Source organism: Amphibalanus amphitrite, unplaced genomic scaffold (assembly GCF_019059575.1).
Source record: "Amphibalanus amphitrite isolate SeventyFive unplaced genomic scaffold, NRLGWU_Aamphi_draft 000382F_arrow, whole genome shotgun sequence".
In the NCBI taxonomy this organism is placed as follows: Eukaryota; Metazoa; Arthropoda; class Thecostraca; order Balanomorpha; family Balanidae; genus Amphibalanus; species Amphibalanus amphitrite.
The window spans coordinates 281777-290609 of record NW_024881876.1 but is presented as its reverse complement, the minus strand read 5'-3'; the positions used below and the strand labels follow the sequence as shown (position 1 = coordinate 290609).

General features: G+C 46.0%; 1 long non-coding RNA gene across 1 annotated transcript; it reads left to right on the top strand.

The window, feature by feature from the left end:
* The first annotated feature begins 683 nt into the window (after positions 1-683).
* Positions 684-1721, top strand: LOC122390108. The gene is made up of 3 exons (XR_006258090.1): positions 684-1134; positions 1323-1422; positions 1672-1721. It is a non-coding gene; the product is annotated as an uncharacterized LOC122390108 (long non-coding RNA).
* Positions 1722-8833: the final 7112 nt, after the last annotated feature.

Sequence of the window (8833 nt, the reverse complement as noted above, 5' to 3'; positions counted from 1 at the left end):
AGTAGATGCATCAACTGTCAAGTCATGCGCATCCTGGCAGCTGGCTGTTGAATCAAACTTTTGACATATTTTTTTAGCAAAGATGAAATAAAGCCACTTGTCATATTTTTAGGATGAAAATATTTTCCCCATCATGTGTGGTTATTCACCTAAAATTCTGAAACATGGAACACTGTCATACCAGCATTCCATCATGTCAACCAGCATTCCGCAGCATGTTAGCAGAAGCAGCAGCATGTTATAAGTACATATATGAAAGATCCAAATAGGTTGTAGGTTGGTAGGTATTGGTACTAAGTTAACTTAATAGGTTAGTAGGCAAGGTTAGGATTAATTTTAGTTGAGCATCAAGATAACCATTACGAACAAGTAACAAAATCCTTACCTACCCTTGAAAGCATTGCTTTAATCACATCATCACGAAGAACCAGACAAAAATTTTGCACATTCTTACACTATTTGACATCCTGAATCCAGATATGATGCTTTCATGTGGCGCAAATACAAGAAAAACGAATAATCAAACCCGTGCGTATTCGTATCAACGGCGCCACAATTGTAGATCAGACCTTTTCTGAACAAATGCCACCACAATTTTAATTGATAAGGGATTAAAATGGCATGAGCATCAACATCTTGATTTTTTCTAAAAGATAGCGATAACTGATAACTGTAGGCGCGCCATTTCCATTTTGTCATTTTATGTTCCTTAGTCCACGTTTACCATTCTGCTGATTTCCTATTTTTCTTCCTTGGTTTCGCAGCCTTGGCACATTGCTCGCTCGGTCCCTCTGACCTGTCGAGGTCACCGGCCGACCGTAGCCTGGGGCAGGGCCCAGGAATGTAGCTGCGCCGTCGCGACCGCAGGGTCAGAAAAGTAGTAACTGGAAACTGTGATATTTGACTCGTTAATGTGTATGTTATGCCCAATAATGTGCTCAGGATTGTAAAATGTATTGTTTGATGCGAGTAGGGATCTCCTGGACATTTAAGTTGCGAATATGATAGCTGACGCGGATGAACATTTCTGAATATGGGCGGTGCCCGGCGCCCCGGCGCTGGTCGGGGGCGCGACGCGGGTCAGTTGAGCCCCGTTGAGGCTGGTGGTATGTGGTGGTGTCTGCGCCAGAGCCGGTGAGTCGCACAGGAAAAATGACTGTTAACTCGTAATATTTATGGAATATGTAACCGTAATTAGGGCGAATATTTACTGTGTATGAAACCAATATTGAATGTTATATGAATTGCCTGCAGATATTTATTACCGGTCATTTATATGTGGATAAATAAGGTGAAGGCTGACACTCGTCTCGGATTTATAGCCATTTACCAAGACCGTGAGGCTGGTCGTCTAATGTGCCTCTGGAGACGTGTGCCTCTGGTTTCGTTAGCCGATAAGCGACTCAGGGAGCACATTTGTCGGTACGTAACTAAATGTCGCGGTAGCACAATCATGTAATCAAGTGCTTTCGATATAATTATACTGTTTCGTATATGCATATTCAAGTGCATGAATGGACGCGTAGCAATGTACCTGGTTGCCTTTATCAAGTTATTTATTTATGCGTGTGTTATGTTCCCCCTCGCCTGTCCCTTTTATTTCCGTCACGTTTGTTTGCGCTCGTTTATGTTTATTTGTGCAATGCTTAACTTAGGGCCGTTGTTTTACAGCAACGATTGCGTGCGGAGGGCCACACGGTCCAATACACCGATCCGTGACGACATCCGAGTTTCGAACTGAGTCTGGTCGGCGGCTACATCTTGATTTTTTCTAAAAGATAGCGATAACTGATAACTAATAACTTACCATTCATTTTGAAATCACGGCGGTAGGTACACCAACACATGGCACTGAAAACAGCAAAAGACGGAATGGCGGAATGTCGTATGGAGCCCTAAAACGCAGCTCGAATTGAGCCCGAAAAGGAAGACGAACTGATGCCGCTTTCGGGGCTAATGTACTTTGAGCCCGAAAAGGGCGCCTAACTGATCCCGATTTTAACCCGCGCCGGGCCGGGGGGGTGTTTGAACACCCCCCCTTGCGGTTTTTCGCAGATATCTCAAAAACGGCGGCGCGGAGCGCCGCCGTTTTTGGCACACCTGTTTGTACATCTTTTCCGCACATGTTGTGAAAATTTCAGACCCAGGTCACCTTAGGTCAGGCCACCAGGTCACGCCAAGTGACCTCACCTCAGAAAAAATAAGAATGCTTGTCATAGCTACACCGACTGAACGATTGCCTTGAAACTTTCAGCGATTGATTAGAGCAACACTATCTATAAAATGTATATCTCGAAATTTTGATATCGGTGACCTAAGGTCAGGTCAATTTTGCGGCCTCTCCATTATAAGTCAATGGGAGAAAATTGAAAAGCGTCTGTTTTGCACGAACGCTATTCTAGACACTCTCAAACATCGAGATGTAGGTAAAATAGACACACTGAACCAGAAAATGGCAACTGTGACCCCTCGTTATGTCCCCGAGGTCATCTCAGGTCACGAACAGAATCTAACAGTTTTTCGATGATAACTTCTGATAGAGGAGCGCTAGAGCGCTGAAAACGCCTTAGATGTGTTCGGCTCGACGTTGCGGATCGACTGATATGCAACATGACCTTTTTCGGTCAGGTCATGACCTTGACCTGAGGTCAAATTTTCAAGTTGACCTTTCAAGGTCAAATTATAGTTCATTCGACGCGTCTCGACGAGAGGAACACGATGCTTGCAAAAGTAATGTCATAGCTCTTTTGAGTCAAAAGTTATTGCGGAAAAACCGACTTTCGTAAAAACGGCTATTTTTGGAGTTTTTGCCCTCTGGAGGCTAAACTGTTGACCTGAGGTCAAATCTGAGAACATTACTCAGAAAGGTCCGTAAAAGAGCTATCGAATGCGTTTTTTTTGCGGCGCTGTAGCTCTATCGGTTCCCGAGATAGCCGTTGGCAGTTTCCAAAATGTTGAAATAGTCAACATTTTACCTTTGGTGACCTCTGGTGACCTGACCTTTGACCTGACCCGAAAAATGAACGAAGTGTTTTCGTCCTTATTTTTGACGTTCTTTCGATTGCCGCTTACCGCGTGTCGCTACGTGGCCCAGGAGCCGAGTTAGAAGGGGGGGGGGTGTTCAAACACCCCCCGCGGCCCGGCGCGGAATCTCAGAGCACCGGCCCGGCGCGGGAATCATACAGATTTGAGCCCTGTTTTGGCACTCATATGAGCCCTTATTCAAAAATGTTCTCAAAGTGTTTTCTGAGTGTACAGTTGCAGCGCCGCGATTATAGCACCATCGTGTTCGCCTCGCTCAGGCGCGTCGAATGGTATTATGGTATACTTTTGTTCGGGTGAGGTCAACTTGAGATGTAGACCTCGGGTCATGGTCAGGTCAGAGCTCGCAGGTCACGAAGCTGGTCGAAGGAGGTCATACCGCATATCATACCATTCGGCAGGTCTTCCGGAGTCCATTGGTGGCTCTCCCGACTCGCTAGCTCACTTTAATTAATTGAGAGTTATTGACGAAAAACACTTATGAACCTAGTGACGTCATAAATGACGTCATGCAAGGTCAACAATGCTGATTGAAGCATCGAACCTTGCAAAAAGTGCACGAAATCACGATTCCGTGCGCTTGAGATAGTTTGAGAGTTTTCCTTTTTCCCCTTTGATATAATAGTGACTGGCGAGGTCATGTGACCGAGCTAGCCTCATGTGACCTTTATGTAAAATTCTAGATATCCCGCGCCCCAGTGGCGGTCTCACCCAACTTCCCCTAGCCCTCGCGGGCCCGGGGGGCGTTTTTCGCCCCCCCCCCCCTGGCGAATATTTGCGATAGCTCCCGAACGCCTAGGGATAGGAAAGCGAAACTTTCAGTACCTTTTCTCCCATCAATTTGACATCTTCTGAACTAAAAAATTTGGACCTAGCCCCCTTGATGACGTCACAAGGTCGATTTTTCTAGACCCCTGCACCGCAAACTTCGGCGTCACAGACGCGAACTTCAAATAGCTGCTAAAAATAGAGTTTTAGAGATAAAGACAAATTACGAGCAAGGTTGTGTAGCGTTTGACCTAGAGAAAAATAGAAAAATAGTTTGGGTGACCTGAGGTCAGAGGTCAGGTCAACGACCCCGAAATGTGGTTTTAGTTTTTCGCAAATAACTTCGACAAAAATGGTTCTTGAGCTACGGCAGTGGTACCATCGCATTCGCCTTGTCAAACCGCGTCGAATGATATATTTTTTGTTTGGAAAAGGTCAAATCTTATGTTGACCTCATGTGACCTCGAATGACCTTTGGTTGACCTTGACACATGAAAGGTCGTTTTTGATGAATATGTACCCGCTGATCACGAATCTGGCATCTATTTTCCTCTAAGCCTCCATTTAGAGCTTCCAGATGGCAAAATTGTCTTATTTATTATTACTAACTTGGATCTATGAAATAGCCTCTAGCAAGGATACTCTTCTGTGACCTTGACCTTTGAGCAGCCTTGTATCGTAAGATGAACCACAAAGAGGGAACTGATAAGCCTCAAAACATTTCAAAACATTTTGGAAATTAGCACGCAAGATGTACGAAAAAGAGCAAAGTTTTAGGTCAATTTTGGGCGTGACCTTGACCTTGACCTTTGAGTTTGAGCACATTTTCGGAATCCTCAGATTCTCGTCTTTCGTTTGACACCCAATTTTGCCGGTTTGATGCATCCCGCCGTCCTCTAGAAGGCTTACTTTGAGATCACTACACATGTGCCGGTTTTTGCCTTTGACCTTGACCTCTGACCTTGAAAATTGACCTGAGGTCAAAAATTTTAGGTGCGTTAGAATCGTCTCGTAAGGACCTTTCGTTTGGTATCGCTTTTGTTTCCGTATCTCCCTTATTTACGGAGTTAGACAGGGGGGGGCGAAAAACGCCCCCCCCGGGCTGCGGTGGTTGGGATTACCCCCGGGCCCGGCCGCAAATTCCCAATAATGCTACACGCTACGCACCTCCAGCGCTGAGTGGCTGGTTGTCGCGGGAGATGACGTCATAGCCTGACGCCACGCTCATTGGCGTGCGGGTTATGTGACGTCACATCTATCAGCCAAGCAATAGTTAGACGAGGTGGGGTCTATTCGCTAGTCCAGATACACAGATACAAACTTACGAGGACAATATACGAGTCTATGCACGAACCACACGCGGACCATGGATAATTACCTTGTTAGTTATCCAAGCGCGGACCTAAGGCGCGAATTCAAGGGGGCTATTGCTGGCGTTTGTTGGGTGCGCTGACTCAATCCATCGTCTGTATGAAGATAGGCCCCTCTTGCACGGAGACTCATCCCGAATTCGCAGTCTCCTTGGACGAATATGTCTATAATCTTGGTAACGTATTTAGATTGAGATTCATATTCGATATTGATGGTCTGCGGAGTGCGGAGTGCGGACCATTTAGAATCAATTGAAAACGATTTTGACTTGTGTTTCCGTGCAAGAGGGGCCTATCTTCCTCCAGACGATAGAGCGAGTCGGTGCGCTGGGTGTTGAATTTGACCGTGATGGTGTTAGACCTGTTAGACTGTAATTCGTGTTGGATTTGTGGGTAGTGTTGTTTCTGCACCTGTGGTGTTCGATGGAAAAGGATGTTTTTTTTTCAGAAAAAAATGAATCTTCAGGCATTTTGAACATCCACGTGAACTGCAAAGATTTGGCTTTGAGATGTAACGTCATAACCCGAGAAGAGTTCAGAAAATGGCTGGAAATTTGCTGTTCTTCTACCTCAACTTACCTAAACCCAGGGACACCGCCGAACACTATGTATAAACGTTCTATAGCCTTGGTATAAACGGATCAGCTACAGCTGCCGTCAAACTCGTAATTGATGCGACTGCATCTCGTGATCACCTACGTTGCAATAACGTAGCATCTCGCTATTCGGTGTCACTTGCTTTGTCAAACATCTGGTGCGTAAATCATTCACGACGGATACGCTTACTTGAGCCGTGGTGGAATGTTGGTCCTCAAAACCTGCCACCAGCCGTGCACAGCTCGCCCTACCACCGAGCCAACACTCCAACTCGCACCGCACGAGTACATTTTGTGCGAGCCAACATTTGTAGAGTACATTTCGATTACCATACCTAATGCTGCATGACGCAACAACCTCAGGTTCTTTCGCCGCAACTTCCCTTGCGTCGGATAAACCCGATAAATCGTTCGCAGTGTAGTTGACTAAAGCATCAGAGCAGTGGTCTTCGAGCCCTCCCATCGGCCGTGCACATCTCGGATCCCCTCCCATCGGCCGTGCAGATCTCTCTGAGACGCCTGCCGCCGCACACAGCCGCTATCCGAGTTCAGAAGTGGCCAATACCCTAATTTTCGACAAATTTTAAAGCGGGCCTTTCTCACATTTTCTGGTCATAAATTGATCAGACTGTATAAAATATCATCCAGAAAAAATATTAGGGGAGAGTGGGGCAAAGCGGCCACCCTAACGCTTCTCACGGTGCCAATGCTTGATTTTTAAACTTGGAAAGATTCTTTCTATACCAATGTGATCCCTATTAAGTTGCCTTTCATTTCAACTGCGTTTTATTTCCAAAGGCGTTCACATATGGAAGATATTGACAAAACTTTAAACCTATGCATATTGGCCACTTTGCCCCATACCCTGGGGCAAAGCGGCCACCGGCGTCTTCTCAAGTCCCAATATGAGAAACAAAATATTTGCCTCATGTACGACTAGGGTATTTGATGGTGACAAGGTTTAAGCGAGGATGGATGTTTGCTTTGTTAGCATCCCACCTGTAAGTAAACAAAGAAAGGATTTTCATGAAAAAACATTTAATGGCATTATTTGGTAACTCATGCAACTGAAAAGTGGCCAAGATGAATGCATGACGACACATTTGAATATAAATAATGTTTTTTATCCAGATGGAAACAACTTATGGCCAATTGGGGGGTGGCCACTTTGCCCCGGCCACTTTGCCCCGCGTATACCGTCCGAGACAAAAATATTCCAGCTTAGCTATTAGTGGGGTAAAAAACATTAAAATTGGTAGAATACATGTACGATAACAATGCAATGCATGGACAAGAACGCTTATAAAAATTCCAAACGGTTATGAAATAACATAACATTTAAAAATTGTAAACATAGTTGGTAACCTGGCAAGAAATGCTTTTCTGTGTTTCACAGAACAATGGTGATGGGCCTGAAACCCCGGTCTGGCTCATTCGAACGACCGTGAAGAGAAGTATAATTGGAAACCATAAATTGGAACTGACGCCAGCTATGAAGGGCTAAAACGATGGGTGGCCGCTTTGCCCCGGGTGGCCGCTTTGCCCCACTCTCCCCTACTCATTCTGGCACAGATTGGTGGGCTCCCAAAGTACACCGTTTTGTTTTGCTCTGTGAGACCGAACTTGTGCTGCGATTTTCATGCAAATGTTGACGAGTCTCCTGTCATATTCTTTGCTTGAAAATGCGTAAGTAAGATATCAGCCGAAAGGGGAAAATGTGCGGAATCCATTGGCAACAAAAGTGCATCTAAAAAACTTCCCACTCAGTAATTGCAAGCTAATTGTTGCACACTTGCACAAAGCAGAAGGGCTTGAGGATTTCAATATTTACATAGGCCTACCAAAAAACGCACAGCGTGCTTCACATCGAGACAACGTCCATAACATATACCGTACAATTGTGATTCATTTGCTGAAAAAATTAGGTCGGCATCACACTGCCGGCAAAAGTTATTGCAGTTTTAATGACGCTAGGTCGCCGCCCGGCCGACCCCGGTCAGGTCGGCCGGGCGGCGGCCGTGCAGCTGACGTCCGTGCGGTTCGGCAGCTGACCAATCAGCTGCGAGAGAGGAGCGCGGTCCGTCTAATCGCTCCTGGCAGTTGCTTGTGTGGAAGGGTGCTCGACGCTCGTGTCGATTGCATTTGTTGGTTGTCGATTGTCGATTGACTTGTGGGTATACTTTCTGGTGACCAATAAATGTACGGTTCTCCAGTAAAAGTCTTGTTGGTTTTGCTTTTTCGGACATATCTGGTCCTATATAATGTTCAAATGCATAACTATCAACCCAAATTATGTGTATGCACATTTACCACGAGACTGTGAAATTGCATCGTTGTATGCCAAATACTTTCCGAGATATTCACCAAAAACCTCATTTTCTGCCGTTTGGGGTATTCTGGCCGCAATCTTCCTGGGATCGCCTATGACATCAGTAGAGCCATCTAACGAGAGGAACGTTGAAACACAGAATCATGAATGAATCGAGTGCGTAGTAAACGGTGTATGAAAGGGAGACTCGGCAGAGGCTATCCGGGTGGCCGGCGCGCGGCGCGCCCTTAGGCATCGGCCGACTCTTCGGACCGCGTGGGGTCAGAGGTCGCGCTGGGGAAGTCTCGGCTCTGGGTTTTAGCGCTGTGCAGTCAGGAAGGGAGCATAGGATAGCGCTAGCCCGACTGACTAGTATCTCGGCTGATTCATGTGGGGTGGAAGGGATCACAGAACGGGATGGTGGCTAGTGGTGGATGATGGGATGGTGGTTAGGTTAGTGCGTACTGCGTAGAACGTAGCTGAACATGCATTGTTTTTTTCATGGCAAACAACATGCAGCATAATGTGCGGGATTATGCCAGAACTCATACAAAAAGGAAATAATATTTCGGCCGAGGGAGTGGATGAGTGCCGTGACAAAGCATGACGATGCTGCCAAAATCGGGATGCTTTTTTGCCTCCATTTTTTTTACCCCTAACATGCAGCGCTTGATCCGAACTTAGAGGTCCCCGACTGACTTTAGACCTTAAAATCGCACCCGTCTGATGCGCCACCTTTTCTTCAGGGG